The following is an 18,574-nucleotide window of genomic DNA, read 5'->3' on the forward strand; positions in this document are numbered from 1 at the left end:
GCAGTTTGCAGAGGTTGCTATTAAAATGTATAGGTGATATCTAGATGCTTTTTAATATATATTAACAGATTAAATATACCCAAAACACTAAAAGCACATATAAATAAAACCTCCTATACTAGTAGGAAAGTTTTTATATTTTCAAAATACTCAATTTGTTTATTCTTTCATTCCTTAAGTAAAGAAGGGTTTGAATAAGTATATGTGTTTGCCATTGTTGTACACTATGCTGACATCAAAATAAATAAACTCTGCATTCTGTCTTCAAGGAGTTGATAGTCGGCGGGGAGAGATGGACAAAGAGACAGATGTTCATGATACAAACAATAATCACAACAAAATAAGCATGAAGCATTTAGCAAATGCTTTCCTTGAGTCAAACATGGGTTGTTATATCTTTATAATAGTCCCTTAATTTAGGTTTGATTCTAACTCTGAGATCTCAGAAGAGAAATTGAGGCACAGAGATTTATCTTGCTCAATGTTACATAAGGTCATAAAACAAAAACAGCAAATGTGGGATTACAATATGATTCATGTAAAGTTTTTTTTTTTTTAATGCACACATGTACACTATATATGTGTGTATACACACACACACACATGCTTGCATGGTGGCATTGAAGTGTATGAAGAACTACCTACGAGGAGAATTTGGGATGGCTGAGGTTAAGTTAGGACATGTACTCTGAAATATCATTAAGTAAGAGAGTTAAGGAGGGAAGAGAGTGGGGGAAGGACTCCCAAGCTGAAGAAACAACATGAAAGTTGAAAATGTCAGCCAGTTGGAATTATCAGGGTATGGAAATGGACAAATGAAATAGAGGGAGAAGATGGGGAAATTCTGCCAAAAACAAACCAAATAGTTTCCGTCTGTCAGATCAGAGAGATGGGATTTGACCTAGAAGAAAATAGGAAGCCCCGCGGTGGTTTGTTTCAAGGAATGACAGTGTCACATTCATATTTTGTTAAAGCCAGCATCTTTTGTGAGATATTTTGAGGGAGCCAAGGTGAGAGGAAAAGAAAAAAAGAAACCCTTTTGTATATTGTGGTAACCCTGTGGGGTTACAAGACAACATGAACATGGAAATGTTAATTGAATAGAGTGAAATGGTTGAAATGTGGATAAAATAAATAGGTAGATATTGAAAAATTTAATTGAACATGTATGTTGAAAGAATAGTCATTAAGGATAATTTCTAGGCTTTTTGTTGTTGTCCCTTGATTCATTGCCAAATTTTCCAGCTGAGATTAAGACTAAAAGAGAGGTGAATCATATAGGGTTATGAGAATGATGAATGAATACGTACTTCTGAAATGAAGAATAATGAAAATAGTAGCACTTCAGGAAAATAAGAAATAACCTAGAGGGAAAAAATGGTGGCATCATTGTGGGTAAAGGGAATATAGTATTTAAGCAAACACTGGAAGATGCCATCTTTATTCAAGGAATAGCAAGTAAACAAGGTTGGAGTAATGAGAAATAGGAATAAGGATGTGGTAGAGAGAATGCTAGAGTAGAACTGATGAAGATTTACCTGTCTGGTTAGGGAATGCTTATATTCAGTTGTTCTTTTCAAGAGTCTGTATTTTCTAGTAACTAATGTTTAGTCTGGCAATGTTTTACTTTTAAGCCGACTCTAACGGGGTGCCTGGGTAGCTCAGTGGGTTGAGCTTCTGCCTTCGGTTCAGGTCATGATCTCAGGGTCCTGGGATTGAGCCCCACATCAAGTTCTCTGCTCAGCGGGGAGCCTGCTTCCCCCCTTTCTCTCTGCCTGCCTCTCTGCCTACTTGTGATCTGTCAAGTATATAAATAAAATCCTTAAAAAGATAAAGCCTACTATAACATAAATAAAAGAAACTTTAGTTTCCTAGAATGGATACAGATTAAGGATCACTATAATAAATTATTGCAAAACACCATTTGCATTCTATGTGGCAGGTTTCATGTTTACCATTGATAAAATAAAACACGGCACAATACAGAGTATATAAAGCAAATTAGGGAATTAGGGCATAGGCAGCAAACAAGCAAATTTTTGCTTATGTATGTTTGTATACCTGTATAAAAGCACAATTTGTGATGGAAAGATGTAATACACACAATTATGTAAACAGGCTGTAATGATAGAAAACAAAAGAATGTGAAGGAGCCTTCAGGTTTTTGCAATGAGGGAACCCAATGAGATACGTTATTCACTGATTGCCTCCCTAGGAAGGTGACATTTAAACTGAACAGTGAAGAATAAGATTTCAGTCATGTGAAAACTAGAGAGAAAAGTACCTTCAAGCAGCCATAAGAGTTGGTGAAAAATCTTGAAGTGGGAAAGGGTTTAGTTTGCTTGTAGGATAGCAAGCAGCCACTGAGCTGGAACATAGGGGCTAAAGGGTAGTGAATAAGACAAGGTTGGAAAAAGTGGGCAGGGTAGAAGATGTAGAACATACATGCTACGTAATGATCAAATTTATGACATAAGATAGGAGGGAAGTTAGGCTCCAGAAGTAACATCTTAGATTTGAAACTATCAGAGGGACAAAGGGATCTCTACAGACACAAGGGGCCTAAGAAATGTCCTTATCATAAAAGTGCTCAAAGCAGACATTTTCAACATCGACCATATCTTTTTACTTTTTAAGTACTATCCTTTACTTTTAAAAATTGTTTTTTCCTTTGTTTTAAGGAATTGCATTTCACATTATTTCCTAAGGTATGACTTGTACTCATCGCTGGCCTCAGGCCAGGTGGGCAAGGTAACATTTAAATGCATGGCTACAATAATGATCCTTGGCAGGAAAATTCAAGAGCAATGAGCTTCAGCTAAAAAAAAAAAAAAAAAATAGTGGTGGAGATATACCATTTTCACTTCTTGAAATTACTGAGTGGTACTTCTACTAAAACCAAGGATAAATGAACATTATAGATATTGTCATTATTCCCCCAGAGTAATACTTTCTCAAAATATTGTTTTAAAGTTTTGATGGGTTCTGATAAAATTGCCAAGACCTACATTTCAAAATCAATATATACTCATAATCTAAAATTTAATAATAACATATTCTATTCGTCAATTTTCTCTTTACAAGCGATGAGCTTTTTGCAGTCTAAAACAGTCATAATTAAATCTCACTTCTCTAATGTGCATGAAATTCTACTGGTAGGTATGACAGCCAAAGAATAATTTTTTTTTAAATAGTTCAAATATAATTTTCCTGTGTTTTATTGGAGCTGTAGGCTTGCTAAGATCTTAGTGAAATTTTTCTTTAAATAAAATGGATGATTACATTAAAAGCATACTTTACATTGTGATGACATTGAATATATTTTATTCTCATTGATAACAGTCCTTTTTGGAAGACATGTTTCATACAATTTGGTATATTCAGTGTGAAAGGTTTATTATGTATATGTCAGTTACTTTAAGTTTAATTGTAAGTGTGATTAGATAACAAATTCTATCAAGAAAGCATATTTGAGGGGCACCTGGGTGGCTCAGTGGGTTAAGCCTCTGCCTTTGGCTCAGGTCATGATCTCAAGGTCCTGGGATTGAGCCCTGCATCCAGTCTCTGCTCAGCAGGGAGCCTGCTTCCCCCTGTCTCTGCCTGCCTCTCTGCTTACTTGTGATCTCTCTCTCTCTCTCTCTGTCAAATAAATAAATAAAATCTTTAAAAAAAGAAAAGAAAGCATATTTGAAGGTAGAAAAAGAGGCATGTTGTGGATTGGGCTATTAAATATCCTTCAGTTAGCCATATTTTATGCAACAATCAGCACTGTCTCATTAGCATATTGGATTAAAATGTTTTATATTGGTTAAACAGTTTCCTATTAAACAGCATGATAAATATTGGAAATGGGTTTAAGATTCAATTAGAAGTATACAGGAGAATGGATTAGCTAAAACAGTTTAGAGATATTCTTCCTTCTAACGTTCAAGAATAGAATATAAAAATCTACCTAGATCTACTTTCTGAACTACTAGGAATAGTGCACTCATTGGTTCTGCATCAAGTCTTCCGTTTAAGATGATTTCAGATTCTTGCACTAAGAATGTAGGGGTGTCTGAAGCCATCCTTTCATGCTGAAATTCTAACCTGAGCACTTAGTTGTCTGATCCTGAGGAAATCACTCATTAAAGAATTTAGAACAGCTACTGGCAAAGCAATAAATATTAAAATTTTTCTTTGATATTATAATAAATTCTTTGTAGTGACGATTAAAAATAAAGTGAATATGATCATTAGATATTGGCAACCTTACTAAAAACAAATTAGAATTTTATTCCAAAAACCAGCAATCAAGTGTTCAAGCATTATGAAAACACATATAACTTATCTTGAAATTTCTCTTTCTTACATGTTCAACTTTGCATTTAGTACATGTCTTTAATTTTCCTTATATTCTACTCTCAGTCTGCTTTCAAAGAAAGAAACAATCAGCCCTATGTCCACCAAAGGAACAAACCAAAATGTTGTAGGATGGAATTACTTAACTTACCCATATTAAATTTAAAAGTTACAAACAATGTTAAACAGACACCATGAAAAACAAAATTAAAACTCAGTACACTGCCTTTTTTTTGCAACGTATGTAAATTTGAAAAACACCTAAGCTAATCTAAAAGTCAGAATAACAGTTAACTCTTGAAGCAGTGGGTTGTGAATGAAACGTGACCCCATGAGGCTTCTGGGTTTTAGTTAATTTTTTTGTGAGGAGGTGTTTGTTATAGGGTTACAATTCTTTTTGTGAGAACCTACCAACCTGTACATTTGAGATTTCCTCCATTACTTATATTCAACAAAATGTTTAAAATTGAAAAAAAAAAAGTGGAAGTTAAAAAATTTTAACCAATGGGACTGATGTTACATTCAGAGAATTATAAGAATGACTTACAAGGTGTGGGAAAAAATAGAGCTGTAATCATGATAACAAATCTGAGGAGGAAGAACAGAAGTTGTGTGTGTGTGTGTGTGTGTGTGTGTGTGTGTATGTGTTTGTGTAAGATAATCAAGTGTTCTATGCAGCAATCCAAGTTTTAGCTTTTACCTCCTTTGCTCTTACCTTTTTTAGCCAATCTACCTCTAAGTCTCTCTGGTTTTCATAATGTACTTTGATACCTCTCTGTCCGCTTTTCTCTACCCCACATCATTCCTCACGTATGCACCTGCAGTTGTCTAGGAATTGGATTTGGGCCTATCTCAGTATAGAAATGTGTCTAGCCATTTCCTTTATCTGGACCCTGCTGCCACATTCTGAACATCCAAACAAATGACCACTACAGCAGGAAAGTCTAATCACATGGCTAAAATATGTTTAATCATATTTACAGCTCTTAGCATAAAGCCACAGTCTTAATGATAATGGGCACGTGTTCCTCCCATTCCATTATCTCTTCTAGTCGTGTGACCGTACTTCGTTCTCTAGAAGTTACCTTTTTACTTCCCATACTGCTTCTGTGTTTGAATGATACTCTCCTACCTTCTCACTTCAAAAGCCCCTAGTCTTCATATAAGAGCTAAGAGCTAAGTCACTTCCTAAATGGGTTATTTTCTTAGCTTTCCTGACTTCGGGGCTAAATCAAGAAAAAGGAACAAATCCTGAAAATTTCTGACCCCAAATATTCTATTTTATACTCAGAAGCTGGAGAAATAATCATAGTATGGGCTTTGGGTTTTTTGGGGGTAACCATGAATGTAACTGAAGTCAAAATGTCGTTATTCATCAAAATTCAACATCTCTATTTTAGTTATGGCTGCAGTGATATGAGTTTCCAGGAATTAATGACAATTTAGAGCTAGTATATGAAATTTCTAGAAAGTTCTGAGCTTTGCTTTCCTCAGTATTTATTTATTTGCTTGTTTGTTTATTTTATTTATTTTAGAGAGCAAGAGAGAGCACGTGCATGCAGTCAAGCAGGGGGAGAGGCAGAGAGAGAGGGAGAGAGACTCTCCAGCAGACTCCCTGCCCAGTAGATAGCGTGATGTGGGGCTTGATCCCATGACCCTGAGATCATGTCCTGAGCCGAAAATAAGAGTCACTTAACTGACTGAGCCACGCAGGCACCACCAGTATATATTTAAATGATCTAGCCAGAAATCCTTTTAGATAAGACTGTAAGAAATATACTCATCAACATTATTTGAGTTGTTATTGTTCACCCTTTTTTCAAGTATACCTGGGTCCCTGTCTGAATGCATCAACTTTTACTAAGTTACAGTTCATTGACATATAAATCCAAAATCTAAGAAATATGCACAACAAAAATTTGTTATTTTTTTTTTCATATTGCCTGTTAACTGTGACTCTATTTCACCTGTTTTTTCATTTTGGGATGCATCTTAAGGAAACAGCCGATTTAGAAATACGTCATTTTTAGGGAGAAAAGAGCCATTATCACAAATGCCTTTTAAAACTTTTACTTAGAAATGGAAAAATATCACTCCTATTAATATGTCACTGGCCAAGCCTGTATAGGCTTCTCAAAGGGAAAGACAGATGGGAGAAGCTATAGTAGAAAGGAACAGAAAGTACAAGGACAGATAATAAAATCTAATATATTTCTTTCTACAACTTTGCATGTCTGATTTGACTCAAATATGGGAGATGGATGTGGGAGGAAATCATAATTCTCTACCTTTTCATTTCATTATAACTTTTATTTACTAGCCTTGAATTGACAGACTTTTTTTTTTTTAAATTAACACATAACGTATTATTTGTTTCAGGGGTGCAGGTCTGTAATTCACCAGTCTTACATAATTCACAGCCCTCACCCTAGCACATAGCCTCCCCAATGTCCTTCACCCGGCCACCCTGACCCTCCCATCCCTCCTCCACTCCAGCAACCCTCAGTTTGTTTCCTGAGATTGAGAGTCTCATGGTTTCTCTTCCTCTCTGGTTTCATCTTGTTTCATTTTTCCCTCCCTTCCCCTATGATCCTGTGGAATTGACAGACTTTTAAAGGGAGGTACAATTTAATAATTTAGACTGCTAATCTGTTTATTTCTAAGGAAACCACATATATGACCATATAACCACCAAAAGTGATTATATTACAGACAGACTTGCCGGGATGATTTCCATGAATATTGAAATTTCCTCTCACTGAAAGTATGTATACAACCTTTTATAATGAGACTCTTTTCTACTTTATTTCAAAAATCAGAGCTAAAAGTTATTTGAACCCCCCAAAATTTGATCCAATAATTCCATCTTTCTAAATATTTATACTTCTTTCCTTCAACATAAAGTGTAGCAGCTATATACATATGTGCTTTTATTATCCTCCCCTCACCCCCACCCTAATTCCTAGGAAGGGATAGGAAGGAATACAAAGGGCCTGGCCCCTGGATTGGTCTTTCAAAACTATGGGTAATCTTTTCTACGTGCCTGGGTTGTCTATAAATCCTAATTTTTATTTTTTGACATGAATTGAAAGTTATTGAGGAAGATTGTTCTTATTTATGTCAGGAATTTCTATCATCTTTATTTATTTGGACTGTGTATATTAAAACCAGGCTTGGATTCACCAGTGCATGTTCTAATGAGACAACCTACCATGCCAAATTCCGAGTGTGATTTCTAGCTATCTCTGTCCTGAAGAGGTTAGCAGAGTCAAACTTCGTTTCTCCACTGTCATAGAATATCCCTGAATTTAGTTCCAGATTTAGACTAAGAAATTTGGAGTTTATATGGTGTGTGTGTGTGTGTGTGTGTGTGTGTGTGTGTGTGTATTTGGTCTTAAGTTTTCTGCAGCCTGCCAAACACTGTCAAAAACAGCCACTTCCATTCAGAATACTTGGATTCTTTCAACAATACATTTTGCAAGAGTTGTCTCAATGAGCATTTGATTCCACACTGTCAGCTAATTTACCAGCCTGGCTTTTTTTTGTTTTTTTTTAAAGATTTATTTATTTATTTATTTATTTATTTATTTATTTGACAGACAGATCACAAATAGGCAGAGAGGCAGGCAGTAAGTGGGGGGGAAGCAGGCTCACCGGGATCATGACCTGAGCTGAAGGCAGAGGCTTTAACCCACTGAGCCACCCAGGCGCCCCGCAGCCTGGCTTATTAATAGGTTTTTGTAGACTTCTGCCTAATCTGAGCATTTTAGTTATTTTTCAGTGCCCCACTTTTCCCCACAGCTTCCCCCCCACCCCCGCCCAAGGCACTGTTCAATAGCAGTTTATCTACCAGGCAGGATTATAAATTGCAAATGATATGATATGATCTCAGATATATTTTTTAAAAAGCATTGAGAAAATTAATTAAAATCAATTGAAAGTAAATTGAAAAGTCTATTTAGAAAGTGTTGGGGGTAGGAGGTAATGAACCAAGAAAATTCCAGAGATACAGATGGTAGCAACCACAGTAAGATCAGTTAGTCAAATAAGATCAATGTATCCACATGATACAGGATTTTATGTGTTCTCTGATATGTGATAACTTTAACTCATCTCCCCAATTTCCACACATGGTGGCTTCAAAAATTCCCCAAATTAACAATTGTAAAGAGAAAAGGGTGCCCATGTCACTTACACCCTGTCCTCATGGGGTGAAGAACAGTATGATCTAGCCACTTGACCTTAGGGAGACACAGTCAGCCTAGGTATGCCTTCTGAAAAGAGACACAAAAATCAATGTATAAACAAAAACAAAACAGGAAAAAGAGATGGAGTCTCAAAATCAAGAATAGCAAATATATGCTGAAATAATTTTAAATTAAAAGTTATTTACTATTTGATGTAGGAAGCATGTAAAATTTATTGAAATCATCTTTTCTTAGGGGGAAAATGTTGAAAAGTAGTCAAAATCAAAATAATCATTTAAATCAAGACTGAGTTTATTAGTTTATTAGGCCCAAAGAGCCCGTACCATACTGGAATAAGTAGAATGAGTGTTTCTGCATGTGTTGTCGGAAGGGTAGTTACAATGCAGAAAAGAGGAATTTCATTCTAAATAAGGTCGGATTCAGAAAAATACAATTTGAGGGCGCCTGGGTGGCTCAGTGGGTTAAGCCTCTGCCTTCGGCTCAGGTCATGATCTCAGGGTCCTGGGCTTGAGGCCCGCGTCAGGCTCTCTGCTCAGCAGCGAGCCTACCCCCCCCCCACCTTTCTGCCTGCCTGTCTGCCAACTTGTGATCTCTCTCTCTGTCAAATAAATAAATAAAAATCTAAAAAAAAAGAAAAAGAAAAGAAAAATACAATATGATTAGTTATAGAAGGTGATTGCAAAGTCTCTTTTGTGATTGGTCATTATTACATGATGTCATTTATTTGGCCATGAGGCCAGGTGTGGTTCTCCCAAAGATGAGTCCTTTGGGTTCAAGCAGATTTATGAACTTGCAGCTGTCTAGCCTTTAAGCCTTTGTATGTATGTACAGGTTTTAAGAAGAATTTTTCTTTATCTCATATGACAAATCAATAGAAAACCAACACACACATATCTAGGCTTTTTGTCCTGTAATATATCAAACCATTTTAATAATATTTTTGCAATCTCATATTTCTTTGTTAAGTTCTTGTTGAACATATTTTGTATACAGAAAGTGCAGAGTAGGAGCTCATATTTCAATTATGGAAGTCGGAGTATTATTGAAAAAAATAAATTAAATGGAGTCTATGCACTCTGAAATGCATTTCATGTTTCTAAAAGTGTTTCTGTTAACAATCATAAAATATGCAAACTGTTGAAAAGCATTTTTCTGTATTCAAGAATATGTAGACAAATTGTATTTGTGTTTTCTTTGAACAAAGAGAAGTCTTATTTTTTTAAGTACACTTACTTCTTTGATTATTCTAAATTCCCTTAGACAATTGCTCTTCATTAAGCAGGTTCATTACTTTTAATTTCAGAGATAGTGAACAATTTTATTGTCTTCTGTGGAATTATAAAATGGCTTCATGTCATCATTATTTTAAACAAATGTTAATTTTTTACTGGCTCTATTTATCTTTATTTCACATTTTCCCCAACTTTTATTAGTGTAATATTGCTTAGTAATGTCAGTTTAATAGACAAAATTAAAGTGTTTAAATAAGCAAATATAAAAATGGAATTCTCCACCATCTATACCCATCATGAACTGTTTTTGTTTAGAAGTGTGGGGGAGTAGGAGGGTGGGGCACACATGCACTCACATCCATGCACTGCCTTAAACCAGTGAGCAAAAGCTGTGAGGGAAAAAATTCTGGTCTGACTCAGGAGTATGGCTTCTGGTTGAAAACCCATGGATGATTTTTCAGGATCAACCATAGGTAATTACAAAAGCCTCATGGAAAATGCTGCCTTCCCCTTCAGACTGGTTCATGACCTCTGAAGGCAGATGTAGTGAAGGATTCAAACCCCTTGATGAAGTCCCAATCATTCATTTTTGCTTTTGTTTCCTTTTCCTCCGGGGAAAAAAGTATGCTTACAGCATACTAGAATGCTAGTAAGAAGTTGCTACAGCAGATGTCAAAGAGATTATTGCCTGTGTTCTTCTCTAGGATTTCAATGGTTTACGGTCTCGTATTTAGATCTTTCATTCATTTTGAATTTAATTTTGTTTGTGGTGTAAGAAATTGGTCCAGTTCCTTTCTTTTGCATGTGGCTGTCCAGTTTCCCCAAAACCATTTGTTGAAGAGACTTTTCCCCATTGGATATTCTTTCCTGCTTTGTTGAGGCTTGGTTGACCATATAGCTGGGGGTCCATTTCTGGGTTTTCTATTCTGTCCCATTGGTCTATGCATCTATTTTTGTTCCAGTACCATACTGTCTTGATGACTGCAGCTCTGTAGTTCAGCTTGAAGTCTGGAATTGAGATGCCCCCAGATTCACTTTTCTTTTTCAAGACTGGTTTGACAATTTGGGGTCTTTTGTGGTTCCATACAAATTTTCAGATTGTTTATTCTAGCTCTGTGAATAATGCTACCTTATTAAATGTGTAGATTGTTTTGGGTAGTACAGGCATTTTTACAATATTTGTTCTTCCGATCCATGAGCATGGAATGTTTTCCCATTTCTTTGTGTCATCTTCAGTTTCTTTCATAAGTGTTCTATCAGAGTACAGATCTTTTACCTCTTTGCTTAGGTTTATTCCTGGGTAGTTTATGGTTTTTGGTATAATTATAAATGGGATTGATTCCTTGATTTCTTTCTCTGATGCTTCATTATTGGTGTGGGGAATTGCAACAGATTTCTGTAAGTTGATTTTTTATTCTGCAACTTTACTGAATTTGTGTATCAGTTCTAGCAAAATTTTGGTGGACTCTTTTGGGTTTTCTACATAGAATATCATGTCATCTGTGAAGAGTGAAAGTTTGACTTCTTCCTTGCTGATTTGGATGTCTTAATTTCTTTTTGTTGTCTGATTGCTGAGTCTAGGACTTCCAGTACTATGTTAAATAGCAACAGTGAGAGTGAACATCCTTGTCTTGTTCCTGACCATAGAGGAAAAGCTCTTACACTGAGCATGATATTACCTGATATGATTAGCTGAGATATTAGTATATGACCTGCATAATGCTGAAGTATGTTCCCTCTATCCCTTTGTCAAATGCTTTTTCTGCATCTTTTAAGAGGATCATATGGTTCTTTTCCTTTCTCTTATTAATGTGGTATATCATGTTGATTGATTTGCGAGTATTGAGTCACCCTTGCAGTACAGGAATAAATCCCACATGATTGTGATGAATGATTATTTTACTGTACTGTTGGATTTGATTCACAAATATTTTGTTGAGAATTTTTGTATCCATGTTCATCAGGGATACTGGCCTGTAATTCTCCTTTTCAGTGGAGTCTTTGTCTAGTTAGGGTAAGAATCAAGTTAGTGTTGGCCTCATAGAATTAGTTTGTAAGTTTTCCTTCCATTTCTAATTTTTGGAACAGTCTGAGAAGAATAGGTGTATTAGCTCTTCTTTAAAATGTTTGGTAGAATTCCCCTGGTAGGCACCTGGATGGCTCAGTCGGTTAAGCATCTGCCTTCAGCTCAGGTCACTGTCCCAGGGTCCAGGGATCAAGTCTTATGCACCACAGGGAACCAGGGAGCCTGCTTCTCTCTCTGCTCTGCCTCTCTCTCTTTCTGTGTCTCATGAAAAAATAAAATCTTAAAAAAAAAAAAAAATTCCCCTAGAAAGCTACCTGGCCCTGGACTTTTGTTAGATTTTTGATTACTGATTCAGTTTCTTTGGTGGTCATCAGTCTGTCAAGTTTTCTATTTCTTCCTGTTTCAGTTTGATAGCTTATGTGTTTCTGGTAATTTATCCATTTCTTCCAGATTGCCTAATTTACTGACATATAATTTTTCACAATATTCTCTTGTAATTGTATTTCTGTGGTGTTGGTTATGATCTTTCTTCTCTCATTCATGATTTTATTTTTTGGGGTCCTTTCTGTGTTCTTTTTGATAAGTCTGGCTAGAGGTTTATCAATTTTATAATTTTTTTTTTTCCAAAGAACCAGCTCCTAGTTTCATCTCTCTGTTCTACTGGGTTTTGTTTGTTTCTATATCATTTATTTCTTCTCTAATCTTTATTATTTCCCTTCTGCTGACTTTAGGCTTAATTTGTTGCTCTTTTTCTAGCTCCTTTAGATTTAAGATTAGGTTGCATATTTGAGATTTTTCTTGCTTCTTGAGATAGGTTTGTATTGCAAAAACTTCCCTCTTATAATGACTTTTGCTGCCTCCAAAGATTTTGGACCATAGTGTTTTCATTTTCATTTGTTTCTATGCATTTTTTAATTTCTTCTTTAGTTTCCTGGTTGGTCCACTCATTTCTTTAGTAGGATTTTCTTTAACTTCTCTGTATTTTTCATCTTTCCAAATGTTTTCTTATGGTTGACTTCAAGTTTCATATTGTGGTCTGAAAATATGCAGGATATGATCTCAGTCTTTTTGTACTGGTTGAGGCCTGATTTGTGACCCAGTATGTGATCTGTTCTGGAGAATGTCCCATGTGAACTTGAAAAGAAAGTATGTTCTGCTGCTTTAGGATGAAATATTCTGAATATATCTGTTAAGTCCATCTGGTCCAGTGTATCATTCAAAGCTATTATTTCTTTGTTGATTTTAGTCCATTGTTATGAGTGGGGTGTTAATGTCCCCTACTATTATTGTATTTTTGAGTTCCTTTATATTTTTCATTAATTATTTTATACATTTGGGTTCTCCCAAGTTGGGGTCATATATATTTACAATTGTTAGATCTTCTTGTTGTATAGACCCCTTTATTATGATATAGTGTTCTTCTTCATTTCTCATTACAGTCTTTGGTCTAAAATCTAGTTTGTCTGATATAAGGATTGCTAGTCCAGCTAGCATGATAAATGGTTCTCCACACCTCACACAAAATTAACAACTCGGGTAATAACAGACGTTGGTCACAATGCCTTTGTTCCTCTCTTGTTACAGTCTTTTGTTTAAAATCTAGTTTGTCTGTTATAAGTACTGCTACTCTGGCTTCCTTTTGATGTCCATTTGCATGACAAATGGTTCTTCATCCCCTCACTCTCAATCTGCAGATGTTTTTAGGTCTAAAATGAGACTCTTATAGGAAGCACATAGAGCACTTGTGTCTTAATTTTGGTCTTTTTGCTTATTTGTTTTTATATGTGTGGTAGGTAGAATAAAGTGCCCCTAAAGATGTCCATGTCCTATTTATCTAAACCTTTTGTAAACCTTTTACACAACAAAAGTTATATTGCTGATGTGATTAAGTTAATGATTTGAGGTGGTGAAATTATCTTGACTTATTTGGGTGGACCCAATCCAGTCAAAAGGTTATTTAGAAGACCAAGGCATAAATTTCAAAATTGGAAGAGAGGTGATGACCAAAATAAATGTTAGATTGGTGCAAACCCAGAAGTGAAGGAATGCTTCAGCCTCTAGATTCTGAAAAAGGATAAGGTACAGATTCTCTCCTAGTCCCTCCAAAAGGAACATAGCCCTGTCCACCTACTTCACAGGTCTGAAAGCCAACACTGTGAAATAATAAAGTGGGGTTACTTGAAGCCACCGAGTTTGTGGTTTTGTTTTTTTTTTTGTTTTTTTTTTTTTAGAGCAACTATAAGATGTTGATATATCTAAATTTGCAGTATATGTAGAAATTTTTGGTTTCCGGTATGATTTCTCTCTTTTTTTTTTAATTAACTTCAGTTTGTTTATGTCAATTACTTTTTTCCATGTAATTCTCAGTGATTTGATATTCTACCTTCAACACATATTTCATAGAAGAACTATGTGTATATATGCACATTTTGACATGTGTTGTTGGTACTTTCCCCACCATGTTTTGTCATAAACTTTATACTGTCACCTCATCTCACATTCTTTCTTTTTTTCTCATAAAAATATATATACTTCGTATTGGGGAAGTCTGATCTTTCTAGCTGTTCTGAATCTACTTCCCACCAGTCTATTTAGGACCTTATATTATCTGGATTTATTCCCCACTGTCTCCTTATCACAATTTAAACTTCTGCAACTTAATTCTCCATTACCCAATGACTATTAAAATCAGATATAATTTTTTTTGAATTTTTATTTTTTGTATACTAATTGGATATGTTTATGAGAGAATTAATAATGTAATGTTAAATCTTCCTATCAAAATGATTCCCTTGAATTACATTGAAACAATCATAATTGTACTTGGAAATGGCATTTTCACCATCGCTGATATTTCTCTCTTGTATTCACTTTTATAATACTGCATGGGATTGAATAAATATGGTAGTAGCTTTCGATCTGTGCTTTAATCTTCAGTTAATTGGAATGTTCCTATCCATAGTATGGTTTGGCTGTTGGCTTCACTTGGAGATTCTCAATTTGATAAAACATATGTTCTTGTATCATGATTTACTCTTTGGAAAGAAATTTGTATTCAATTTGACAATAGCTTTTTAATATCTAGATATTGACTCATTGTATTTTTTCTGATTTAAACTATTGACATGAAGATTTTTTTTTAAAGAAGTTAAATGTTTATTTTTCCTACAACTAAAATACAGCATATTTTATTTTGTCCTTATGCATTATTCCTTTAATGTATTTATAGATTCTATTTGGGGATTGTTTCAGTGTTTTTCCATTTTTATTAGTGAGATTCTTTAATTTTGATAGGTTGTATTGTTTTCATTCTAAATGGCCAATAATATTTAGAAACAAAGCAGTTTTGCTGTAAGCTATATCAATATTTAATTAAATAGTTAATTTTAGTATAATGCAATTTAATCTTTAAAATATGTTTCAAAATTATAGTTAAATTTTTATTTTTAAAATCTGCATTTTGTGACATGACTTCATAAACAATGTACTATAAGTTTTGATCTATTGAGGATATCTTGGTGAAATAGAAGACGGTCATGTTTAAATGTTCCATGGATACTTTATCTTTCATGGTATATAATATGTACAATTTGTCAGATCAAGTTTATCAAGTATATCAAATATGTTCCAGTTATTGTTTTGGACACATTTCTTTGTCAAGTATTAGGAATATGTATTTTTAAATTCTCTATGGCAATCATAATTTTATCAATTTTCTTTTTACTTTAACTTTTTTTTAGAAAAGCAATATATAAATGATTCAGATCATATACTCTTGAAGTTGTGCTGGAATATTTTTTTTTTTACTCTTTTTTTTTCCTTTTGCTCTTAGAAGACTACAAATATTCAATATTATGAATACAACTTTTAGTTTCTATTTTAACTGGTAGACAACAATGTGCACATTTTGCATAATGAAAATTAATATACATCTGTAGTGCCTAAATTCTGACTAACATGATAATCAGCTGAATACTTTTTAAGCATGTGCAGGATTTTATGTACTACCTTCAATATTTATCAGCTATGTGAGTCTGGGGAAATTTTTTAACTCATTGGTTTTATTTCCCAACTTTCTAGTGAAAGGTATAAACACACACACATACACACATATACCCTGGAGTATATGAGGATGTATTCTAATAGATATGGTTATTTATACAGATACCAGAAATAATGTACATACACATATACATGTGTATATGTGTATGTACATATATCAAGATTACAAATGATATCAGGAGTTTTATATCAGGAGTTTTATATATATATAATATTTATATATTTATATTAATATATACTATATTTGAGTTCATTCTAATTCTACACCATTCTTCCTTGTATTCTTGACTGATATTTCCTTTCTTCCACACTGAGGAATCCAGCTCTAAGCAATAATATATTTGCTTATTGCTCAGTCCTACAAATTACAGAATATGGTTTCAAGCTTTCAGTAAGAGCATCTGTGTTTTAGCTGTGTACATGTGTTTTAGTTGTGTACATGTGTTTTAGCTGAGGGTTTATAATTAAAATACTATGTTCAGATGTTTCTTGAACAGATCATTTTTATTATTTTCGTTATTTTTTTTTAGTTTATTTGTTCAGTTTGCTTTCAGTTTGGGATTATTTGTTCTTAATCCTCTCTCATGTGCTCCTCCACCCTTGTTAATTACCAATTTCATTAGTGTTTGGTTTTTCATCACGGAAAATAAGTGGCCAAAAAAGTCTTTCATACACAAAATCTAGAATGCTTGTAAGGTTCCCAATATTTCATCATTAACCTCAATGTGGAGCCTTTTGTATGTGTATTTTCATAGTATCAGAGGTCTATTTCCAAGGTAAATTCCTTTAAGATTTTGCTCCGTGAAGGATAAAGGGAAAACATAAGGTTTATAGGTGTTCTAAAGTCATCTTTGTAGGGATTGGATCTTTTTTTCCTCCTACTAGGAATCCATGCAAATGCCTGTTTCCTAGTAGCTTCATTAACAGCATACTGAAGAATATCGGAATTTGGGGCAATCCAAGGTTTACAAAATTGTATCTGTTTATGTTTACATATGCATTTCTCTTGTTATAATTGAATTTGAATTTTTTTCTTTACTTAAGAACCATCTTATATCTTTTTTTGAGAAATATGTGTTCATGTTTCTCCTATTTTTCTCTCATGCTTTTTTGGTCTTTATAGCCTCAATTTTTATGTCTTTTACTTAATATGTACTTAACTTTTTATAGCTAATGATATATTTTATAAATGTTTTCCCACATTTTTAGTTAGATTTATCAATCTGTTCAATTATTGCACCTTGATTTCAGTTATAATTAGAAAACATTTCTCCATACCAAGCTTACAAAAGAATACAAAGGATTCTATCCATGTTTTTTCTCTAGTGCTTATAGGATTATATTTTACATTTATATCTGTGATCAGTTTGAAGTTTCTTATTTTGTATTGTTTGAGCAATGGATCTATTTATTGTCTTCTTTCAGATCACTATCCTCTTCTAAATGCTCAATTTTAATTGTATGTCTTTATGAGTGTATTATAGATTATAAATTGTGTATTTGAAAGTTTTACCATATTACATTTTGAAATCTTTTAAAATCTTATCTAGTCTGTCTACATGCCCTGATTTTAACTGAGTATGGTGTGCTAATGTGTTCAGTGTTTTTAAAAAATTTATTTCTATTTACTTTTCTACAGTTTGCTTTAATAGGTGTTTGCTATGTTTTTGGAGGAACAGCTATTCATGTGTCAGTTTTTGTTTTATTTTGTTTTGTTTTGTTTGCCTTTTAGCCCTAAAAGTATTTCTCATTAATTTTTGTTTTATTTTGTTTTTTAGAAAGAAAGAGAGTGAGCACAGGAGCAGGAGGGAGGGGCAGGAAAGGACGAGAAAGAATTTGAGCAGACTCCACACCCAGTGTAGATCCCCACACAGAACTAGATCTCACAACCTTGAGGTCATAACTGGAGCTAAAATCAAGTCAGACACTTAACCAATTGAGCCACCCAGGCACCCCACTTCTTCTTCTTCTTCTTCTTCTTCTCCTTATTATTATTTTTGGTGGGATTCTTCTTTCTTATATTCATATTAAAATCCCTACTTTTATTCCATTAGTATTTCCTTTTTCCTGTGTGTGTGTATTCTTGTCCACACTTTTATTTTCAACTTGTATCAATAATTTGTTTTTAAATGAGTCTCTTTTTAGAGAATAGAGCTGAAGATTGCCTTATGATATAATTTTAATTTTTTTATTACTAAATAGAGTCCATTCAGATTATGGATATGCTTGATATATAGCAACTCTGTCATACTCCTTTATTTTATAATTGTTTTAATTTATTATTGTTATACTATATATTATATCATACTACATTATTATATATTATATTTTATTATAATATATTATTCCATACTAAATATTATAATTTTTAATGGTCATATGCTACATTTACTCTTTTCTTTCTCATTATTTGCAGCTTGTTTTTTGATACTTGTGGTATTTAGAATGATTCACATATTTATTTGGTATCATATTTATATCTTTTATAATGCTCTCAGTCCTCTTCTATTAACTATTCCTTGCATATCTAGTTTGTCAAGTTTACATGATATAGTCTGTCTCCTACCTATTACACAACAGTAAATTATATTATTCTACCCCTTTTTCTCTACCTCATTTTCTACCTTGTGAACACTGCTGTCTTCCATAACACCTCACCTTTTACTTTTGCCAACTTTTTCAATCCCTTTTTGGTTGTCTGAGGT

This window comes from Lontra canadensis, unplaced genomic scaffold (genome assembly GCF_010015895.1).
Source record: "Lontra canadensis isolate GAN:19392208 unplaced genomic scaffold, GSC_riverotter_1.0 scaffold22, whole genome shotgun sequence".
Classification (NCBI taxonomy): Eukaryota; Metazoa; Chordata; class Mammalia; order Carnivora; family Mustelidae; genus Lontra; species Lontra canadensis.